Here is a 25,273-nt window from a genome sequence, read left to right as displayed (position 1 = left end):
TCAATCAGGACAGACTAGGTTATACTGAGGTAGCAAACAAGATGAAACAAGATGAAGCAAAGCAAAACATAAATAAGAAATCTCAAACATCAAGGGCTTGCATAGTCTTATTTCATGCTATGCTACAAGTCTACACTGGGACGGCAGGGGCTCTGCTCATCTTAGTCACTCAGGAGCTCAGGGGGATGGAGGCTCCATTTGAGCTTGTGTTCCCAGAGTCATCGCAGCAGGGGGAAGGGCACATGGTGCCAAATGCACTGGCTTTGAAAGGTTTTTGTTCACCGTATATTAGCCAAAGGAATTTAGGTAGCCATACCTAAGTTCAAGGGGCTGGAGAAATAAAATCTCTCCATGCACCAGGAAGAACCAAATACAAGTACTTATGAATAGCCAGTGACTGCCACAGTCATCAATCTCCAGCTGGTCCTGGCATTCTTAATGTTTCTTTGGTAAGCTTGCTCTCTCTGAGGCAATGATTTCAAACTTCCTTTATTCAGCCTCTGACTCTGCCTGTCTCATGCTTCTACAACTGTGCAGGTGAAACAGAGATGAGACTGGTCCTAGGACAGTGGCTGTGGGAATCTATCATCTATAGTTTCCTCATCTGCAGCATTGAGATAGTAACACCTGCCAAGCTTACTTTAGGGCCAAGGAAATTTAAACATTAAGTGAGAACATATTTGAAAGTACTTAGAAATGTCAAGCGCTATATTTTGGTGTTGTAAAATACTATTGTTGTTGTTATTATTAATTATTTCAGAATGCATAATATGCAAATAGGCAAAATGGATAGTAGCATTTCAACAGTTTAGAATTTAAGCTCCTTGTAGACTTTTTGTTTACTGATCTATTTCCAATGCCTACAGGTTTAAGGCATAGAGCATGATGGTTTGATTTACATATAGTGTGAAATGATTATGGATATTAAATATTTTGATCTAAGTTCATATACTAGGAACTATTACCTAATTCTATATACAATTGAATATTTTCTTGTATATACAGTAGAAAATTAGTGTTGGGAAGTGTAGGGGGCTGATTATCTCAAATAAATAAGATCTAAAGTCCTATCTAACAGCATTAGGAGATAAAGTTTTGCTTGCTAAACTTTCCATGTGCTAAATACTGTTCAAATTCATATACATTTTATATATGCATAATAACATGCCATTATTATAAATTTAAAATGCATTATTTAACATATTTCAAATGTTGCCAAAAATGTTTTCATTATTTGTTAGATAAGGCAAATACATCACTCGATGTATGGCATGATAATTCAACAGGAAAGACTCTCAATTGATCTTTTTTTAACAAGTTGGATGCAATTCAATATTTACTCAGCAAATTACCATTTTTTTTTAGTTCATATGAAATAGTTCTTGTTGTCATTTTTTAAAGTTTTGTTATACAGCAGTGGTATACATGAATAGATATACAGTTATTACTTATTTAGTTTCCTTTGTAGATGAACTGCTTGCTATTATTTTTTAAAACAACCATTTTCAATTTATTAATCTTTGAAAACATTTATGAATTTGTGCAATTTTTTCCAACTTGAAAAATTCAAATATCAAGTCCATTTCTTTAGCCTTTTGTTTACAGCTTTTTCCATACATTACAGTTCTGCCATGTTTAAAGTGCCCACCATAAGTGAGCAGGCTCCCTGAGAAGTCACATTCAGCAGTGACAGCCACGGAGCAGCTCTGCACTGCAGAAGCAGAGCTTTGTGCTTCACTGTGAGACTAGGCCACAGATATGAAGTCAGGGTTTATCCTGTCACCACATTTCCCAAAAGGCTCAGGGTTCTCCCATGTCTCCATTCTTGGGCAGGCAGCACTAAGATGCTCTGTTACACCTGCTGAGGGCAGCACTGTTTATTGCTCTTGACCTAATTTTCTTTGTCAGAATCATCTGTCATATGTTCTCTACTCTTAAGCCTTAGGAAATATCTTGCCACTCATTTAATAAGTCAAACCAAGCCATTAACAAACACTTGATGTGTTTCTCTTCAACAATTCAAGACATGTTTGAGCATCTGCTATATGCAAGTGACATGCTAGGTTCTGATGAATATATAAAAGGAATAAGAAAAAGATCTTCAAGGGACTTCTACTTGTAGAATTTGACAATATATAATCTTATTAGATTTTAAAAATCTAACAAAAGAGAGCCAAAATTTAATGAGAAGGTGTTACAGACCAGTCATTGTCCTCAGCTCTGTGTATACACAAGTGAGTAAGTCTTACTCCATGCCTTCAAGGAACTCATGGTACCATAGAGCAGAAATATTGAAAATTGGTGCCTGTAGGCACACTCCTTTCTGTAGATTCCTTTAATTTTTGATTGGTACAAATGCTTTAGCAACTTCAGACTAAACTTGAAATGGTGAGATTTCACATAAAAATCTGACTTTCCAGTTTCTGCAGAACAATTGTAAGATCTGGCACTGTGAGTCCCACATTTGTGGCACACTCAATCAGCATGGAGTGATGGCCTCCTCACTTTGGGTTTGAGTTTTTCAGTTGCCACAGTCCTCATCAGTCCCTCCTTCTTCTTCACACTGACGTTGAGTTTTAGTGGCCATTTATCAATGAGTTTGAAAAAATACTAGGAAATGTTTTTGTACTATGTGTATATTAAAGGTGGAAAATGAGAGGCTCATAGGACCAAGTTTTAAGAAAAATGAAGAAGAGCATATTCCTTTAAAGAAGTAAAAACAACCCATATATTTAATGTGCAACTAGTAGGTCTTTGCCACTCATTTAAGTCACTTGCTACACTTCTTTAAGCATTTGAGTTTGAGGCCCCTGGTCTAAGGGATATCAGTGTAAAGTATAAGATAGCAGGAAGAAATAGAAGAAATTGTATGGAGTTATGGGCAAGAGAGACAGTGAGAATTAGTGAGAAATCCAGAAAAGCTTCAATGAGATGGCATTGTGGGTGATGTGGGAAAGGTCAATCATAGGGAAGCATTGTCTTAAACCAAGTCCTGAAGGTGGGAGAACATTTAGTGAACATTAATGAAATATATGGTTGCCAGAGTGAGGTGTCATGGTGATGGGGGGTGGGATGATGGTAATACTGAAACTGTATCCTCTGATATATAAAACACAATGTTTTATGTAGCTTCAGCGAGATTAATACGAATATCTCTCATCCTTTTGGTAGCTCCATCCTATAACCATCATAGACCATTTTCATTCTGCTTTTCAGGGTCACCCCTGAGTAAGGCTGAAAAGCAGCACTACACTGTTGGTGTGGGTCCATAAAGAGGTGACAAGGCAACAGGACTATGTGCAGGGAATCTGAGCCAACGGCTCATGAAGCTTGTCTTCAAGGCTTGCTTGAGCATGACCTTGTTTATGCGACTTGCCCTTGATAATGGAGTGCTTCTAGCCATGCCCAAGTCGGTGGCTCAGTGAACTCCAAACTACCCATCCACCATGGGCAGCTAGGGCTGTGCAGTTGCTTGATGGACTATATTTAGTCATTCAGTCTCTACTTGGGTCTAGTTTTACTCCAAGAATTTTTCTCAAAAGGAGACAAATTATCTGTGGAAGAGAGCATATTTTTGCTCTAAAACCTCAATGCATTGTAATTCTCTTATCTGGATTTCTCAGAAGCTTAATATAGAATTTCCATTCACAACAATTGGTGTTTGCCAGACCAACAGTGGCACACCTGATGCCAGAGAGTGCATTAATTTGCTCCAGAAAAGATAGTGCATTTGAGACAGTAGTCACAATTGGTGCCACAACCTGATTAAGTTTATGACCATTCATTGTTTTTCTCCAAAATTCATCTTTCTTTTACACAAGACAAATAGGGGAGATGGAGTGAATGTGATAGGAATCTGAACCCCTGTATTCTTTCAAGCTTTTGATGATATTAACCTCTGAAAGCCTTCCAGAGTTGTAGAATTATTATTAATTTACTGCTTAGCTAGAAAGGGGACAGTTCTGGGGTCTTCCTCCTGGCCCTTCCTATCATAATCACTCTTGCTTAAAAGGGTCAGGAAGTAAAGGCTGATTAGCTGTGAAATATGCTTTTGGAAACTGGGGGGAAAACCACAAGGCTAGATTTGCAGACCCCCTGTGCCCTCTGAAAGATGGACTCAAGCCAAAATTCCATTCACTATTTGACCTCCCTAAGTCCCTATGATAATTTGCTGAGTCCTACAACTTGGGAGGTCATTTCAGAGCCAGAGTCCACAAATCTGGAAATGTCTGGGTATTTTCCTTCCTCTAGAGTATATAATCACCCTGATGTATTTCCTTTTGGGAAAAATGAGAAGGAAATTTTAAAGTACATTTTTGTTGAAATCTCACTGGATCCTTCCTTAAGAGGTCCCAGTCTCCTCTTTTTATAAGGGATACTATTAACTGATTTAGGACTGAGAACTGGTAACTGTGGCTATTTAAATCATATATCTGTCCACTAGATTTAATTTTTGTTTAATTTTATCAAATGAGTTGAAGACTTGATTAGGCTGACAATCCATTTCAGTCCCAGGGACAGTATGATCAAAAACATACTGCCAAAGATCCCTGTGGATAAAATCATTCAGATTAGGACTCTGGCCTATTGTCTAATACAGTAATCTTGTGCCCCTTGTCTCTCTGGTAGCTGTCAGTTGGCTCTGCAACTCATGGCAGCCCTTCTGAATAGTGTTATACTATCATCCCAATCTGAAAAGGGGCAGATGTCACTGAAATTTTCAAGGCTGCTGGTGCTCCTCTAATATATTCTTTAATGCCTTCATGATGGGAGTGTCCTCTGGGATCTCCTTGGGGCCATGGGAAGAGATGGATGAGCCATAATTTTATCTGCCTATCCTTCAACTTTCTTCTTATTATATCAATTTCATTTAATGAAGGTCTCTGTTGAGTCTTGGTTTTAGTCAACCAATCAAGCAAACTCTTTATAGGATTGTTCCCAGCCACTCAAACTAAACATTGAATCTATAATCTATGTTAATTTTCACCCGTGTTGACAAATTTGCCTATACTCTAAGTTATGATTCTTCCTCTCTTGTCTAAAACCATTAGATTCCATTCCCACTAATGTTTTCCAGATTTCTGATATCCTCCCAGGGTCTGTTGGGCTCTGACTCTAGTTAGAAGTCTGGGGGCAGAAAGTGACAGAAGTGGACCATAAAGAGAACCTGCATCCCTTTGAAAGACAATTCAGGATATTTAAGCTAGCAAAGGCTAATCTCCTGAAACAAGGAGGAGGGGCTGCTCAGTGAGATTTAGAAGTTTGTGATTCTCAGAGTCACTAGAATTCACCCAAGTGACGTCATTCCAATTTTTATTCTTTCCCAATTAATGCCCTGACTTTTACATAAGAGACCTGGCAAGTCTGTGCATTCCATTTGGGTTATAATTATGCAACCTACAGGATGAAAAAATTATACATTAGCCATATGGCTATATGAGATATTTTTAGGGTAGTCTTAGAAGTCTCTGATTCTCTGACTGTGCCTTCAGCTAAGAATTTGAAATCTTAACCTTTTATTCAGAAGCAGCCAGCCTACAGCACAGTCCTTAGTCTGTGCTAAATTCTTCATAGTCTTATTCCCTCTTAAAGTCCTATTATAATAGACAGTAGTCCCTCAATGGTTTTTCTATGGTAAGCACAGGAAACACCTCATTCTAGAAAACTATAGGTAATTATTTTGCTACTGCCTTCTATGGGCTACCAGTACCCTGTTTTTCACTGACAATGAGGTTTTAACTGCCTTCCAGTTTCAGGAGGTCAGGTATCTAATCCCAGATACTTGTCTTTGATTTTCTGCATCAATGTTACATATTGATATAACACTATTATCAATCAGGGTTTTTCCAGGAAAGCACTTACCACTCTACCTTATAGTAGGAGCAGATGATTAAAGACAAAGGGAATTGCAAACTTACAAAACTGTTGGGAGGACCAGGGCAATGAAGGCTCAGGGAAACGCCACAGGCCTTGAGGAGACCTGGAAGCCCAGGAACCACAGTGACAGTGAGTGACCAGTGATTACAGCTACTAGAAGAACCAAGTTAGATAATGCACAAGGCTCACCCACAAACATCTATAAACTTCATGTCTGCTATCAACCCAGGCATCTACCAGCAACTGGGAAGATAATGGCTGGCCTCTCTTCTGCCGTCCAAATCTTGTGTAAGATGCTTTTTACTGACAGAATCTAAATGAGGCAGTGAGGAGTTTAGCAATGTATTTTCCAGATTTCCAGACCCTGTAACATAGGGAAGAGTTTGGGAGTGTGGAGATCATGCTGAGTCTGAACGTTCAATACTTTGCACAGAACATAACCATCAGCTTCTCAGAAATATTTAAAATGTGACAACAAAATATAATATATAAATGTTCAAGTTTTTCCCTATTGCCTTTCCAGTAAGTAGAGGACTACTTTTTACAAGATCTATTTCTCCTTTTTCCTCACATTCTGACCCAGCTATTTTGAGCCTTAAAGATGAGACTAAGTAGAAAAGAGGTAGATAGAGAAGGATTAAAAAACCATGGACAGTGATTAGACTTTAAGGGGTTGGAGAGAAAGCAGTAATACGAAAGCTTTGGATGGAAGAGAAAATGACTTTTAGAAGCTTTGCTGTCAGTTATGTATTTATTTCATGGTGCTGGAGAAACACAAATAGAGTTTAGTCATTCTTGAAATTCTTCTGGTTACTGCATTTTGTTTGTATATTTGTTTATGCAGAGATTCTCCAAGTGTGGTCTACAGATCCCTGAGGGTCCCTGAGAGTCTTTCAGGGGTTCTGTGAGATGAAAATTATTTCTGTAAGAATGCAAAGACATTGCTTGACTTTTTCACCATGATGGAATTTTTACTGATGTGCAAAAGCAATGGGGGGTAAAACTGCTGGTACTCTATTGAGAATCAAAGCAGTGGCGCCCATCTGTACGAGTCAAGTCAGTCTGTTCCTCACAACCATGCACTCACATTATAAAGATAAAATGCCAGTTTCACTTAATAACGTCCTTGATGAAACAGTGAAAATTATTATTTTATTAAATCTTAATTGTTGACTATACCTCATTTTAATATTCTGTGTGGCGACATGGGTAGAACATAGGTAAAGCACTTCCGCTACATACCAATGAACTATGCTGTGTCAAGAAAAAGCACTTCGGTCACTGAGTTGAGAGCTGAGGCAGGCAGTGTCTTTCACAGAACACCATTTTTTTTTTACAAGTGCCATTAATATGCAATCTTATATTGGTCTCAAATGTACATCACAGTTCACAGAACACCATTTTTACTTGACAACAAGACTGACAAACTATCATTGTCCAGAATTGGCTATTTGGGAGACATGGTCTTCAAATGAACAAAATGAGCCTGTCACTCACTTCAAGGAAAACAATTTACGCTATAAGTTGCCAATGATAAAATGCAAGATTTCAAGTAAAAATTAACCTTTTGGAAAAATTTTACATAAACTATAATCTTGACAGCTACCCAGTACCTAAAAACTTTTCTAATGAGATTGTGGGTATTATTAAATATGTGATTTTTCTGTATTTGATAATGAAAAGTATCAACATTTGGAAGATTGTACAACTCAGTATTTTCCAAATGATCAACGCATGATGTTACAAAATCACGCATGCATTAAAGATCCCATCAAAGTGCAAGACAAGACCAATAGATTTTAATATTACAGACTACCAAGAGTTCACTGATACAGTTTCAGATGCCACCCTGCAACTCACCTTTAAGTAGCTAGCACTTGTTGAGTTTTGGTGTGATATCAGAGAAGAATATCCATAACCATTTGAAAAGGCCATTAACATTTTAATTTCATTTTCAACCATGTACTTATTTGAGGCTGGATTTTTTTTGAATATTTTAATTAAAGCAACATATTACAACATTGACTGCAGAAATAAACAGAAGAATCCAGATGTCCTATATTAAACCAGATGTTAAGGAGATTTGCAAAATGCAAAACAAACAATGCTATTATTCTCATTAATTTTAATTGTATTTTAATATAGCCATTTTTATTATAATATGTTATTTATGGTAATATTCATGGATTTATTATTGCTATTTTAAATAAATTAATAAATAATCACTTAAAAATGTCTGTTTTATTTTTGAATACAGTAAATAATAGTAGATTATAACTCACAGTAAAGATTCCTGGGGTTCTCAGTAAGTTGTCAATGTGAAGGAGCCTTAAAACTAAAGTTTGAGAATTATTGGCTCACATACCACTCTAGAGTGAGCCAAATGGACTATGGCATTACATATGTTACATAAAATAAGGAGAGGCATTTGTGTGTAAGTTCTTTCCTTATATTAATATGAGTTGCACAAACCTTTCGGCATGAAAAATCTAGGACACTTTAAATGTACTATAACTTCTTTTAAGAAAAATACATTGGGTCATGTTATATTTATAAATTGACTTAGAGATTATAAACAATAGAGCAGAGTGGAAAAGTATCTGACTTTGAAGTCAAATATAAACTTAAATCGTGGTTCAGCTACTATACTACATGATCTTATACTTTTTTACTTATATTTGAATGAATATAATTTTAGTTCATCTTTTAGTTTTAATTTCCTTATTACAAAATAAAGATAATAATGTAGACATTTCCTTATTTTAAAATAAGGATAATAATACCTCAGGGACTTGAAAGCAGAATTATGCTTAGATGCTACTTGGAATATGGGCTAAAGTTATTTATAAGAATGAGATAAAAAATAACAGTGGTTCAAACAAGATAGCTTATTTCTATCTCTGCTAAAAGTCTGGTTGGTCCAGAATAACCAGATATTTCTGCACACAGAGAGGAAGGAACTCAGGTACTTTTCATTGTGTTGCTTTTCCATTACCTGGGTTCTTGTTCTATGTGCACAGCCAATCTAGTTTATGGACACATCTGCATTCCATACAGTAGAAAAGAGGCAAGAGAGAGACAATTGCAGACAAGAAATTTTTACTTATTAAAGTGATGGAGAACTTGTACATGTCACTTTGCCCACATTCTTTTGTAAAGAACTTAGTCACATGGCTACCTACCTGTAAGGTAAGCTGGGAAATAGTCTCAAGGTGATAAACATGTGCTTGTCTAAAGTCCATTACTGTTGAAGGAGAGAATTCACTGGGAAGCCAACTATCAGTCTGCCATATCTAACATGTATAATCCCTAGTATAGTACCTGCTTATTCATAGATGCTCAGCAATTGGTATCTACTTTTATTACAAGAGTAATACTATAAACAAGTGTATATTTTGTAAAACGTGTTGAAGGATTTACACAGAAAGGTATGAGAACTTTTCAACAAAGCCAGATTTTTAAGTGGAGGAGAAAGAGTGGTACATATATCCTTTTCTTGGTTTAATACGACACTTCATCGCCTCAGGTTGCCACTTCTTCCACTCTGCTATGATGTCCAAAAATTCCACCATTAGGGTCTAATTTTTTTGAATACTCTGGGAGTGAATAATACATTGTTATGAGTTATTATCATCTCGGGATAAATTTATTAATTTGTTATCTCCTGTCTGACTCCTCCTTCCCTTTCCCAGTGTTCTTATAAAAATCCAAAAGAATCTATGTGTAGAAGCAAGAATTTCCCAGTGGGGCAGGAGAAGAGAGGAAACAAAGCAAGGAAAGTCAGAACCCTCGTCATAAGCTCAGAGCAGGCACCTGTCAGAATAAATAAGGGCACGACAAGTGAGTTTTATTATAAGGGAGGAGAATGTGGTTCTGAGTGAGGGCTGAGCCCTGAGAAGGTAGGTTTTAGTGGAACTATAAGGGTACTAGTTGCTCTTGTTGGGGAGAAGGCAAAAAAAAGGGGGTACCAGAGGCGCTGATAACAAAGCAGGTCCTCCACAAAGTTTTCACAGGGCCGACCATACGTCAGAGGCTCTGCCACACCTGCATTCAGCCAGATACAACAAGGAATATGAAAGCTCCCAGGGCTTCAAGCTTTTAAAAAGCTCAGTGCAATTTCTGGGCTTTGCAGTTATTTAATCAAGGCAAGCAAGAGACATATATTCAACAACTTTGTGATTGAGATGTGCTCAGAAGTTAACTCTTGCCTTCTCAGGCAAATGAGAAGTGAATACTAGACATTAAACATTCTCTAAATTTGATCTGCCTGCTTGGTGGCCTGGAACTAAACATGGTTCCTGGAGTTTAACTTTTATGTGGTTGGCACCCAAGCTGGAATAAATGGTGGCCAGTTAGGACATTATTAAAAGTTGCAAACTATAAAGGGTGATAAAACATAGCTAATAATGTAACAAGATGGGTAAATACAATTTGGTTTTTAACCAGAATTTCTTTCAGGAAGATTGTTCTGTTACTAGAAGGAATAATTTGAATATGTTATGTACGGTTGATGTTAAACCAGCCAAAGATTTGCTTAGAACTCTTTCTGTCTTCATTTAAGCTGACACTTCAAAAGCTGAGAATAACACAATAGGTCATAGATAAGTTGTGCTCACATTCCAAAATGAATTGCTAAACCAACATGCAAAGAAGGTCAATCAATTTTGAAGGCTTAGGCAAACAGCTGAGGAAATAAACAGACTTGGGTCGAAAATGTTGGTGAGGGGAGTATTTTTTGGAGAAAATTGCTGAAATACTATGGCTATGCCATCCTTGGCAATGTTGGAGTAGTAGGGGATGCTAACCTCTACCTCAAAGAAGAAGAGCTTCAGGAAAACCAGTTTAAAAATCTGACTTATGTCCTTGACACTTGTAGGGAACAGACCAGAGAAGTATAAAGAGAAGGGACTGTAGCTATCTTGCTGTCAGGCAGGTAAGCAGTCTGTAAGCAGCAGTAGGCGGGTAAGAGCACAAGGATCATTATGGAAACTGCTAGGTTGGCTTGCCACAATTCCAGAGATTTAGCTGGCAAAATGACAGTGATCCCAAGTGGATTCAGGTAGATTCTAACAACATAAAAAAAGGCCGTTTCCAAGGTCTCTCTCCCATAGGACGGGGTGGAGATGACGCCAAATATGAGGGGTGGTGTGGGTAGTGGCCAATCTGCTGTGAGGAGCCAACTCTAAATTACAGTCAAGCAGTTGTGTAGACTTAAATAGAGTCTACATCTGTACCCCAAGGTGGGAGGGGACAAGTGTATGGAAAGCCCTATGCTCAGCCGATATTAGGGAGATGGATGAGAAATGGTCTTGTGGCAGTGTCATACAAGATAGAAAGGCAGATGAGAAACTGTGCTGGGCAGCTCCTCACAAGGCTGCTTATCTCCCTTTGTTCTGGGAGGAATCACAGGGTGTTTGGCCAACACTTGGCTCAGAGCGTGTCAAGCTTTGCCTATGTGGTCCACATAGAGAACAAGGCTGTAAGGGTGCTCTGGTGAAGCTGTTTCCCAAGTCTGCCTTGGCATGGCAGATAAAAGAAGTCTGAACTGGGGAGTGGATGGTTCAGACTTTGCCTGGAGGGTAGATGGGATCCCCAGTAGTGCAGGCCAACTATTTGCAAATGACTAGAGACTAGGGCAGGAATCATGAGATGCAAAGAGAAAGAGATACAGCTCCAAATTATATGAAATGCAGTTGTGTGTTTCCTTGATATAGCTCAGAAAAATATTTACTGAACATGGAAGAAGTAGGTAAAAACATAGTATACATAGAGTTTAGTACTTTCTGTGGTTTCAAACATTCACTGAAGGTCTTGGAACGTATCCCCCAAGATAAGGGTGAACTACTGTAAAGGCTTTCATCTGGAAGCAGATCAATGTAGAGGAAGAGAGAAACTTCAATTTGATTGAAGTTTGCAGTTTTGACTACTATATTGGAATGAATATTTTAATTACTTATATTGTACTTTGACTAGAACTTCCTGGTGGACTTTTAAAATATTATCTATAAATGAATATAAAAGCCAAGATTTCATCCATTGGAAGGGAAGGAACTAGCCCACAGAAAGTATTTAAGGGATGGTGAGGAAAAGAATAACATTGTTTTCTCTTTGTATCCTGTCAGGTTCTAATTTTTTAACATCTGGGCTATACCAAGGAGTATGCCTGAGTAGATGGTGAGAAACTGACTTTAAAGCAAGATAGGTGTCCTTTTCCTGAGTGGGGTATGCAAGTTTGGACTGCAGTTGAATTGCCTCGGGAAATCAAGGGAGGATTGAGGCTGCCCCTAGCCCCTCCTTTTCCAGCTTTCCTCCTACACACCTTCAAAAAAACATTAAAATAATATTGAAGAAATATAGATTTGAAGGAGTGCCAATTTATTAGTCTGTTAGCTGCAGCAGACAAATTGGTCTGACCCTGGACCAAGATTTTTCTTCTTAGATAGACTGAGAATCAGGATGTCAGTAACTCTAAAGTGGAATAGATTTGGAGTAAGAATAGATGTTGGAATAAGAATAGGTGGAGCATTTCTTTTTCCAAATCTTGCTGCCTCTACAAACAATTTACTTGGGCTTTCAAAAACTCATCAAAGAATAGTAGTGTCTTCCTGAGTAGGCCACAGTATCAATACAGAGATGGCTTATGTTTATTATTAGGACATACAGTGTCCAGCAAGTTTCAATGTTTTTGAGAATAAGAACCAATTTTAACATATAACTGTAAGTTTCATATGAAGATATGGTTAACAGGCTTTTAAAAGATAATTTACAAAAAAACAGAATATTTTGTTATGATCAGACATCATTTAATGATTTTTAGATCTGGAAAAACTTGTCTCTATGAAAACACTTGGATGAGTCATGACTGAACAAAAACTAGAGCATCAGACCAACAAAAATATGCTTAGGAGTTTCAAAAGATCTTGTTATTGTCCTAGTGACCAATCAGCAATTTTTTCTTTTTATTCTATATAGCCAATATAAATATTTAACTTTTGTTTTCTAAATGCCAAGACTAACACATCTCTAATCAAATAGAAGCTAAATGTTGGTGCTCAGATTTCAAAGAATGAGAGAACTAAAAAGAGACTTGAATACTTCCTTAGTTAACCCAAGTGAATGCCCCTACACCTGAAATTTTATTTTTGGCACCCAGATATAGAATTTTCATTTGTCTTCATCACACCCTACATTTAATTCAGGGAATCACAGGGGACTTTTAAAATACTCAAATTTAGTTTAATTAACTTTAAAGCAATGTGCCTGAACATACTCATAGCAGGATGGCTGGGCATAATGAAATAAGGCTAATAGTGAAGATTATCTACAGTCCAAAATGTTGAGTCTTAGTGTATGAAACCTGTTAAAAGTGGGAAGTTATCTACCTACAGTATTCAGAAATGGACAGCCAAGATGTTCACTCAGCAACCCACTTTAGTAATAAATTCAGCATATTAGATAAACAGGTAATCCCCTGATAGATACTTTGTCCAGTGTCCCAAGTATTACATGAGGAAAAATTTGTATACTCCATATGAATATGATGGGAATAAATAAAATTTCGTTCAGGGTAGAATGACTCAGGGCAAATATCTGACTTTATAGTGGTGATGGTTGGACAGACAGCAGGTAGAAGGTTCCCCAAAAACTTGTGCTCACAAAGACAGTTTTGTACACATAACATGCATTCAAAACTTACACACTACGAGTCAAAGAGACTCCCTTCTTTTCCTTGTCTCTAAAGTCAAATACTGCCTACATTTTCTCTCCATGGTGTCTTTGATGTTAATTTAAACATGATTATTCCTTTGTGAACATTTTTTTCGGGCTCTGAGTACCTGGATAATTGGTTCCGGATCTGGACCCATTTGGATGGCTTTGGACTTCTTCCCACCTGGAAATGATTAGAAAGATAAGAACAGAGTCATCCAAACCTCTCGCTAAATGCTGGCTGTTCCTTGTCACTGGGAGGCCTCTGTAGCCCTGCTTATCACCTACATTCACGTTCACAATCTCGGCTCAGTCCCGACTGTATTTCTCCAGGGATCCTTTGGGTTTCCTGTCCGAATCCTCATTGGATGTTTATACTCTGCTCCCTGGACCAAGCCTTCACAGAACTGTACCTTTCTGATATCCACAAGAAATCCAAACTCACTAATGATAGCACGAGTTTTGGAGTTTCCCTGAGGATTTGTGGGATCTGAGGAAACGATCACATGGTACACCACGTAGCATTTTAGTGCCATCTGACGGGACCCCTATTTGCTTCTGCCTTCCCAGACTTCCCTGTAGTTGTCATTCACTGTCTTCCCAATGTCTGTTACTGCCATGTGATACCCTCTGTCCTGTATGGAGCCCCCAAGCTAGCTGCAGAGTCCTTCAGACCTGTTTTGGCTTCTTACTCTCAATATCCCTTTCTTTTGTTAATAGTGCCTCAGTTTTTCTTCTCACACCCATTGCATGTCATTTTGGACAAACTGTCAATCAAAATGCCCTGCAGACCCTGGTAGAAAGGCCTCAGGACCTTAGCTAGGTCAATTAGCCATTCTCTCCCAGTATTTGAGGCAGTTGCAATTGATTCATCCAGACAGCTGCAACCCCAAGAAACTGCCGACTAGAAGTCCTTATTCCTTGCCTTTCTAAGGCCTTTCCTTCAAATCTCTCAGCTACAAAATACACCATTTCTTTCTTTTCTACTTAAGTCTATAGAGCTGCAAACAAAGGAACTGGGTGATGCCAATATATTGTCTATTTTCTTGCCTCAACTGCCTTGGAAAAAGCATTTTTTCCTGGAATTCCAGCAAATAATTTTTTCATCTTGTTATATAAATATCAGGAAAATTCTCACAAATCTAATAGGTCTTTTCTTTCTTTCTTTTTTAGGAAGGGAGAGAGGAGGAGAAAAAAATCCAGCCATCATCAGTGGGTTTTCCAGGGGAGAGGGGACAGAGCCTAAAGCTGATATACAAACTTAAATATTCTTGAAGTATATAGATACACTTAAAGCTGCCCACAAAAGCTTTGGTATTTGTTCAAGGTGGGCTGAGATGTGAGACTGAGATGTGTTCTAAAGGCATAATTCACTGAATAATGGAAATATTTTCCTGGAAGTTAAATAATGGTTGGAACATAATTGTTCCTTTTTATATGAGGACTCAGGCTGTCGGCACTCATTATGCTGTATAGTCTTCCTTTTGTCATGTGATTAATCAGAACAACTTAATTGTACCTTCTCCTCAGCTAGGAAAATGCATTGTTAATATGTTAAATATTTTATTGTCCTGGATTTCTCTCTATATAACTGAGTTTCTGCATAGAAATTATCAATCAGGTTAACTAAAAATCAAATTCAGAGAAAACATGATGTAACTCATCAAATGATCTTCTTGCAAAAGTTACAATACTAAACTTTTAGTATTAGTATTTTTATTTTTGCATAAAAAATACAGAGAAATTAACAGTATTCCCAAATTTTGGTCTGGCAGGTATCTTCACGGAAATATTTTCAAGGAGAAAGGATGTTTAAGAGATAAATATTTGTCTATGATTTAGGTTAGCTATAAATGGTGGGAGAGTATTTACCACATGGAGCATGGTATTTGTGCTTCCACATAAGGTGACAGGCATACTATGAGGAAAAATTATTCTATAAAATATATATTCTCAGTAAAAATGGAAAATTGGTTTAAATTATACTTCAAGTTGGTCTAATATTGTGACTGATTATCTTGACTGTAACAAAACTTAAGTTTTGCAGACTTGAGGCATTCTACATTGGTCTATAGGTTGCTATGGAAACTAACCAAAATGTATTCCTATACTATGTAGGGGCATTTCCACTGTACCAATTGACAAGTACCTGATAGAGAAAGACTAAAACTTGGTGTCTTAGCTGAGTAGGCTTGGATTGGACCTCAGAGGAAAAGACAATTATTAGAATGTATATGTTACACTGTATTTTTCAAACTATTTTAGACACTTGAATTTGGCATTCTTTACAACATTTATGAAGTAGGTCAGTATTATGACTGTCTTCTTTGTTTAGTTGAGACAATGAAGAATTGTGGAGTAGAATTTTCAGGGTATGGTCCTTAGGTAAGACTATAATTAAGCCATCAGGAACAAATTTTCCTCCATTTTATTCTGAGAAATCTCTAGTTTATTCAGAACATCCTACTTGAAAAAAATTTTCCTTCATTTTTCATCTATATCTTTCCAAGTAAAATTTAAGCACACTATCAAGAATAACAATAAATAATATGATTTCCATGTATTAAACACTGGGTAAGTGCTAAGGGTTCTGCTGAACTCTTTTCATACATTAGTTCTTCTACTACACAGTTTTATGAAGTACATGTTGTTACTGCCATTTACAGAAAAGGAGTCTGACTCAGGGAGATGAATTCACTTGTTCAAGTTCACTATTAAGTGCCAGAAGCAGAATTTGAAACCAGGTCTTTTTGACTCCTAAGTCTGAGAGCTTAATGATTTTGCACGCTTTCTTATTGCCATTTTATATTTGCACCCAATGCTTGTTTTGCATACCACTATATAAGTAAGTTTAGTAAGTGATGTGTTACATAAGTTACACATGTGTAACATGCTTTTGAAGTAGCAGTGGACTCAAAAAATAAAAATGCTGTGTGTGGTTAGGAGACTTCAGCTCAAACCCAGACAGTAGGCACTTTGTAACTACTGCTTTGTTTAGTTATTAAAAGGATTTCATGAGATTCAATAAAAATGTCAACCTCAGGGCTTGGGGTAGAGGCATAGAACAGGGAGTCAACTTGTTCTCCTTAGATCTCACAAGAAGAGTCGTTCTCACTTAATCCAGTCCCCTCACTTAGTTAGCTTATCAAAAATGCAAACATTCATTCATTCATTCATTCAACAAAGCTCATTGACTTCTTAGTGCCAGGCATTGTCTTAAGTGCTGCTGATATAATAGTTAACAATATAGACAAACCTCTAGCTCCTCTAGATGTTCTTGCTAAAACCCTACAGGAACTCCACATTACTTACAGGAAAATATTCACATTTCTAATCAGCGAACAATTACTCATTCTTGACTAGGCCTCTGTAATGGAGGGATTTGCCATGAAATAGGATGCTTGGAGTGATGGGAGAAGGCAGGTAGGAAACAGAGAGCTGTAGAGAAGGCAGGAGACTGAAAGCCTATGTGGGCCATGGACTGGAATTCAGGAAGTGGGAATTCTAACTCCAGCTTTGAACTCTTCTCTGCCATGGCTTCCCCATGACTTTCTCAGCCCCATGAGGATGGGACTGTGGCATCCTCATCTGGGCATCCCTATTGCCTGACCCAGCCCTGGCACACAGGAAGAGTTTAACAAATATTCCAACACAATGGTCCTAAGTACTTTTAGAAATTTAAGTTTCTAAGTCCAGTTTGGATCAGATTTTTCTCTTCTGAAAATGAGGTCATATAGATCCTTGCAACACAAAGTGTGGCCACAGACACACAACATTGGCTATGACAACTATACCAATTTGGCTATATAAACTTGTTCAAAACAAAGAACCCCAGACCTCATCCAAAATGACTGACTCAGTCTGCTTTTTAATAAGATCCTCAGGTCATTTGTATGTACATTAATGTTTGAGATTTGCTGTACCAGATCATTTTTATAACTGATTAATAATTTTAAGACAAAATACAAGCAACTCTATAACACTATACTTCAGTATTGCCTGCTGTTTTCATAAATATCAAAAGACAAATATAAGGCTAGGGAGTCAGGAAGCTACAATAGGATAGACTGAAATCCCATAAACCTCCTTGGAAATATTGGCACCCAAGAGAAAAGGACTTTATAGCTTCTGACAAAGTTAGGAGGCTGTAGACAGAACATATTGCATTTGTCAACCTGGAAACATTAAGAAAGTTTGTTCTTTTGTGCAATCATTTAGCAATAAGGTAAGGCTTGCCAGGTAGATTTATTGGGATATTGGATTTTATGTTTCTTGTATTGAATAATATTTTTTACATTATTTATGTCTAAATAAATCTGTCTTCTATTTTACATCACCCTATTGCATTGCTGCATACAGATAAAGGGTTCAGGTAGCATAATTTGCTCTGCCCTTGGGACATGCTGCTGTACATTACAATCCAGTCACCTGGTGACTACAGCAGAGAATTTCAATGTGCTCTGAGAAGTTGCACAGAAATAGTGAGGGAATAAAGCTCAATGAGAAAAGGTGGTTTCTGATCTTGCTCCTTTTTCTCTGTGCCTTGAAGACACTGATTATCAGCAGAATTCAAACTCAAAGATGATAATTTCAAAGTTAAATCTATGCTCTAAAACCTCCACATATGATCTAGTCCTTATAACAGCTGCTTTGTAACACCCATAGCATTATGCCAATCAATACCTATGTGATTTTTTATTATTTTTATGGCATATATACCAGAATTGAAACAGTAAGCAATAGTGAAAAGAAAAAAAAATGATTAGAGTTTAAAAATAACCAAATTTCACAAAGGAAATAATGACTAGTGTACAGCAAATTAATGTAGACCCTTCTTTGTGCTTATAAAAGAATAGAAATGTGCTCTCATTTTGAACAAGCACGATAAAATACGTCCATTTGTGTTACAGTTTTTATCCATTAGTCTAGTTTATGATTTGATTTCATGTTTCCATTGTTCCAAAGCAATTTTCCAGATTGAATCTTAAAAGGATTATAAACCAGAAAAGTCACTTTAAATTTTACATGCAGTTAATACACCTACTGCAATTCTGTGCATTTGTCTTTTAAACTTTATAAGGAAATTTGTTGACACTTTGCCTTTAGCTTGTTTCTCACAGTACAGTTTAGGTAAAAATTTGTCAAACACTGATGCCTGCCTTATATATGTTTTTAAAACATGCTAGCCAATCAGCATAATTTCAAATGTCAAATATGATAGTTTTAATTTTTTCTTTATTAAAATACTACCCCAAATTGAAATTATTTGGTGATGCAACAAAAATAAATAAAAAGTTAAATTCAGAAATCAGTCACTGGAGGTTACTGTTTCTCTCCTAAGTCTCCTTCTGACAAAAGGATGGCTGTATCTTTCTTTTCCACCCTAAAATGGAGTCACTGTTGATAGCACTGGGGAACTAAACAAATCAGTCTTCTCGAGTACCTTAGAAAGACAATCTGTGTTTGAAATGGAAGGGGGAAAGAGAAGAGTCATGAATCCTTCTATCTGAAGCAATAAGAGCAGGTTTAATAGTTCTTCATCAGATCTGGAACACTGAGGCAAGCTGGCCTAAATTTTCAACTAGAAATTTAGGCTTTACAAAAATAAATGAGTAGCCAGTATCTCCTTCAATTATTCTCCTCTTCATAACTCAAGTGCAGGAGCTAGTTCTTACTGTTTCTCTGAGATTCCAGTATTCAAGTCCAGACGAGGTAACCTGGAGGATTCAGCCATGCCCAGGACGTAGTGGTCTTTCCAGAGGGAACAGAGGACCTTCACGGGAATAACTGCATCAGGAATAGACAAAAAATAGGAGCTTCACGGGAGAGAATGCACTCCCTTCATGGGAAGGGAGTTAGAATTGAGGGCAACACATCACCTCTGGAGACAAATTCTATATGCAATAGTGCCTCACCTGTCCCCTGGCCTATCCAGTCTCTGCTGCCACTTCTTTCTATTCTTGGGATTTATTCCTAAGCTTGAGGAAGAGAAAACCCCACAGAGCACCAGGTTGGCCTGCCTCTGGACCATGGAACAGGGGAGCACATAAATGGGGTATGAAGTATTTTATCCCCTTTGGTGAAGCTAGCTCTGGGGGATGGTAAAGTATGAAACAGGACAAGGTAGCAAGAAACTATGTCAACAAACACCAAAGAGAATTGCTTCTGCTACAGTTAGACATTCAGGAGACATGTGGTTGGAATCCTGCACAATTAGGAGATTGTGAGCTCACTTTAATTTATAGATGGGTTTCAAGAGGAGTCAAGGTCCCTCTTAACATAAGAAAGTCATTCTTCACTAATCAGCAGTGGTCTCATTTCACTTTACATTTGAGGACCAATTTTTGAATATTTTCCTGGAGGCAGAATCATGCACTACAGAGTTTTCATGGTGGAAACTACATGAATGGACCTCAGTTTGTCCAAATCCTGGAGGCATCATCATGCCCAGCCTTTTCTAGGGCTAGATGCCTCTCAAAAATGTATCTTACTGTAGGTAGAATTTTAGAATCAGAATGGGAAAGACCTTAGCATTTATCTGGTCTTATCCTCTTGTTTTACATTCGAAGAAACTGAAGTCCATAGAAGCTGTATATAGACTGAGGATTAAATGAGATAATTTATATAGATTGCTTACCACACTGCTTAACACGTAAATGTTCAACAAATATTAGCTACAATTATTACATTGGTCTGTGATCTTCTTTCTCTTTAAATTTACATACTTAAAAATATATTATGAACATTTTTTAGACCCATGTCATTCAGTTATAGGGATGTATCACTATTTTTTAAAGTAGTTCTCAGTTGATAGACATTTAGGTTATTTCTAGTATCTTTTTTTCCATTTCAAACAACATGCGGTGAACATCTTTAAACATGCATCTTTCCATACCCATGTGTTATTTCGGTAGGTTATATTTCTAAAAGTGGGATTACTGAATGTGTATAAATTTTAAAAACTATTGCCAAATATTTTTCTAGAGCTATTCTACTAATTTCAATTCCAGCAACCATAAAAAGGAAGGTTTCTCTATAATCTTGCCTGCACTGGATGTGATTAGTCATTTAAACATATTTTTCTACTGTGGAAGGTTAATAAAAGATAATGCTTTATTGCTTTAATTTGCATTTCTATTATTATTATTGAGATTGAGCCTCTTTCCATATGTTTGCAAATATTTGCATTTTTGGTGTGCATTTCCTACCATAACCTTCATCTATTTTTCTATGGGGTATCTTTTTCTTATTGATTTGTGGAAGTTAATTATTCAACAAATACTTACTGAGAGTCTGTATGTGCCATCTGTTGTCCTTGCACAGAGGATGCTGACAGTAAACATCAGCTTCCATGTATTGAACATTAACTATAAACCAAAGGCAATGCTAAGTGATACAAAGATGCTATGAAGCTGAGTACTGTTTCTCTTCCCTTTGGGCGACTAAACTGAGATCTGAGAGGTTACATGACTTGTACAATGTGATGAAACCTGCAATGGCAGAGCCAGAACTTTAGCCCAGACTTGGTTAACTCTCTTCATGATACTAGAAACTCTGGATGAGGACAGACCCAAGGATTTAACCAGATGGATGGTGGCCTGGGAGATAAGGTTCTCTGCAGCAAGTGCCTCAGTTCAAAATGACTTTTGAGAACCATTGTGAAGTAATGCTGAGAAGAGTCCAAATAAGAACATTAACTCTTTGCTACAAGTGTCACAATATTTCCTCCCAGTTTTGTTGCTTGAGGAGGGCTATTTGGAGTTTTTGGAATATTTTTGGTACAAATGTAAATTTAAAAATTATGTCATCATATCTGTCAGATATATTCCTTTAAGGTATCTGGATTTTGTTTCTTACTTAGAAAAGCATTTCCCAAATCCAGATTTTGCAATTTTGTCTAGTATTTCATTTTAATACTTAACGACTTTGATTTTGTATGCTTAGATATTTAATTCCTATGGCGTTTATTTTTGGGCTGTGTCTAACTTTAGATAATCCAAATAAACCTTTTTCTAAGTCGAAATGAATTCCATCTCATTTACTTCCTTTATTACTTGTAGTCATTAAGTTATTTGCTGCTTAAAGGATTTCAGGTTGAGAGAAGAATATATAAAGGCATTGACAAAGTCTACTTGAAAGGATTTTGGTATTTTAGTTGCTTTTGAGAGGATTTTAATGTGTCTCTCTGTAATTGGGCACACTAGTGAATACGCATAGAAAAGTCTAATAATCAGCCACAGGTTAATTTGTTATTGGCCAATATGTTGGAAGAGAAAGAATTTGGACTTTGGAGTCAGACAACTTGTGTTTAAATACTGGGTACATTACTTATAAGTTGAAGGACTTTGAGCAATTACTTAAACACTATGAAACACAATTGCCTTGCCTGCAAAAGTGGCATGGGAGATGTGCACCTTAAAAGGTAAAGAGTAATTAAGATAATGTAGTGGGGGGAAATCCATCTCAGTACTTGGCCAAAAAGAGGTTCTCAATAATATTAATTTTGGTTGTGTTTACCATGTTTATTGTCATGTTATATATGGTTCAGAAATTTTTGTCTCCTAATCCACCATATATCCTTGTTCTTTAGACAAGGACATTAGCTATTACACACTTAATCAAGTAAATGGTTTCATGCATATATTTATTTAAGTGATGGAAAAAAATCAATAACAACTTAAAAGTGCTGGTGTTATGAACAATTAGCCTACTTGACACATGTGTTACAAATGTAAGGGAAGAACCCATTAGAAGAGAGTCATCAGCTAAGTGGTGAAGGAAGGAAACAAAGACTTTAGGGAAATAAAACACACTCCAGATCATATTGTTAATTTCTAAAGTAACTCCCAGAGATTCATACAAAAGCTAGATGCAATAGTCCACATCCCAGGCATTCAACACAATGTACCTAATGGTAAGAGGCTAGATAATTTGTCAACTAAATGGAAATAGTAACAGTATACTTACAGAAAAATGGATGGAGCTTCCACATTCACCAAAAATGTAGCATCAGGGACTAGATTTACTCTCCCATATGAAACAACCAAGAAAGGGACAAAAATATGAAATGATGGTTTCCAAGACACTGGATGTAAGGTAACAAAGGACAGTAAGCCTTGAGAGATGGAAAGCAAATAAGTGTGCTCTACAATTGGCCCAGCTTACTGAGGAATTTCCAGGTTGTGCTACAGGGAGAAGAAACTCAGATTCCAGTAGCTTCCTGGAGTTGAAGAGATGGAGCTGGTATCCAGGGATATCAAGGTGGCTGGTGGTTACAGGTCAGAGTGCCAGAGAGGAGAGAGTTGCACAGAGCAAAAACTGCAGAGATGTGCAGAGGGTCTGCCTTAGTTGAGGCTTGAGTGGAACATGTGTGGGCAAAATTACTTGAGTTAAGAGAAAGAACATTTGAAAAGTTAGAGGTAACACTGCCTGGTACTCACACCGTGCTGAGAATAGTGTCTATTCTTACCAACCATATTAGAAACCCTCAGGATTCATGGGGAACTAAATAACAGTACACAGAAAAGTCTTGTGTCAGCAGTGGGGAATATATATTCCTAGCCTTAAATTACTCTAGGTCTAACAAATATTAAAAGCAAGATTTGAAAGGATCAGACCATTTCCAAGTAACTACATTCCAGAATAAAACTCAAGTGTGTTTGTAGGCATACAAAAATACTTGCACCCAAAAAGGTAAAATTCACAAGGCCCAGAATATATAAAAAATTACCAGACATGCAAAAAAAAAAGGGAAAATATGACCTATAATAAGGAGAAAAATCAGTCCATTTAAATTGATACAGAACTGACACAGATGTTTGAGTTAGCAGGTATAATTGCATTCATATGTTCAAAAAAATAAGATATTAAAAGGCACAAATCAAATTTCTAGAGATTTTTAACTACGATGTGTAAAATGGAAAATATGCTAGATGGGATTATTGGCAAATTACACATTGTAAAAGAAGAGATTAGTGAATTTAAACACATAGCAAGAGAAACTATCCAAAATGAAACATAGAGAAAAGACAATTTTTAAAAAATGAGCTGAGAGCATCAGTAATCTGTGGAACAACTTCAAAGCAGACTAATATATGTGTAATTGGAGTTGTGAAGGTGAGGATGGGGGAAAAACATAGGGCTGACATTTTTCTAAATTTGGCAAAAACTAAATCCATAGATCCAAGAAGTTCAATGAACCTCAGACATAAGAAACATGAAGAAAACATCAAGGCACATCATGTGATAAAAAGGAAAACATTAAAAGCAGCCAGAGAAAGAAGTTATAAAAAATAGAACAAAGATAAAAATGACAGAGGTCTCATTGGAAACAATGCAAGTGAAAAGACAGTGGAGTGACACAGGTAAACTACTGAAAGGAAAAATAAAACTATTAACATAGAATTCTATACTCAGTGAAAACACCTTTCAAAAACAAAGGCAAATTAATAATATTCTCATGCATATAAAAGCTAGCAGGATTCACCAACAGACATACCCTACAGAAAATGTTAGTGTTCAGGTAGGAAGAATATGAAACAGATGGAAATAAAGGTGAACAAAAAGTTATGAAGAACACCAGAAATGACAATTGCTTGGGTGAATATATAAAATTTACTCCCTTATTATTTAAATCTATTTAAAAGAAATTGAATGTTTAAACAAATTAATTACAATGTAATATATAGCTTATAACATATGAAAGTAAAATGTGTGCTAGTAAAATGATAGCACATAGACCAGAAAGGAGGAAATGGAGGTATGCCACCGAAAAGTCCTTGACTCTATATGAAGTGATACAATGTCAATTTAAAGTACAGTGTGACCAGTTTAAAGACTTATACTATAAACTCTGAAACAACAAAACAGAAAATTATAACTAATAATCCAACTAAGGAGGTAAGTCAGAACCATAAAAAATTTGATAATACACAATAAGGCAGAAAAAAGGAAATGGAGAGCAAAGAAGAGATGGGAAAAATAGAAAACAACAAGATGATATATGTAAACCATATCAATAATCACATTTAATGCAAACAATCTAAATACTCCAATTAAAAGGTAAAGATTATCAGAGCTAAATAAACGTTGCCTAGAAGAACCTGACTTTATATATAAAGACAGACATGGATTAAATTTAAAGGATACAAAAAGATATACCAAGATAAAACCATATAAAGGAAAATTCAATTAACTCCTATCTATATACCACTACTATTCTATCTATACTAACTACTAGCACATTACTATCAAGTGAAGTAGATTTTAGAACAACAAAATACTTCCTGGGATAAGGAGATCATTTTGTAATAATAAAGGGGTCAATTTATTGAGATAATATACAATGCTAAACATTAATGAGCCTAATAATAGAGCATCAAAATACATGAACTGATAGAACTTCAAGGTAAAACAGAAAAGCCCAGAACTGTAGTGGATATTCTAGTACTCCTCTCTCAGTAACTGACAGAATGGAGGAACTAATTTTCCATTTAATTTAGATGCCTCATGTGGCTAGTGACTGACTACTTAACTGGACAGTGCAGATCTAGAATGCTGCTAAGTTTGTCTTACTGGGTCAAAGGAATTTTGAGTAGTGTTCAGTATGAAAAGTGTAATGACTAAAGACTGCATTTGAGGGCAGGAAATTTGAGAACTCAGATTACAGTTTTGGAACAAAGCTGACAAG

General features: G+C 36.6%; 1 long non-coding RNA gene across 1 annotated transcript in view; it reads right to left on the bottom strand.

The window, feature by feature from the left end:
- Nucleotides 1-25,273, bottom strand: part of LOC118913191 (uncharacterized) — a 141,010-nt gene that overhangs the window by 66,947 nt on the left and 48,790 nt on the right. Inside the window, exon 2 of the long non-coding RNA XR_008993980.1 lies at nt 13,713-13,768. This is a non-coding gene — a long non-coding RNA (uncharacterized LOC118913191). The remainder of the gene's footprint in view (nt 1-13,712; nt 13,769-25,273) is intronic.

This window comes from Manis pentadactyla, chromosome 2 (genome assembly GCF_030020395.1).
Source record: "Manis pentadactyla isolate mManPen7 chromosome 2, mManPen7.hap1, whole genome shotgun sequence".
NCBI classification, from domain to species: domain Eukaryota; kingdom Metazoa; phylum Chordata; class Mammalia; order Pholidota; family Manidae; genus Manis; species Manis pentadactyla.
Note: the sequence above shows the minus strand (reverse complement) of the source record. Positions and strands in the feature narration are given on the sequence as shown.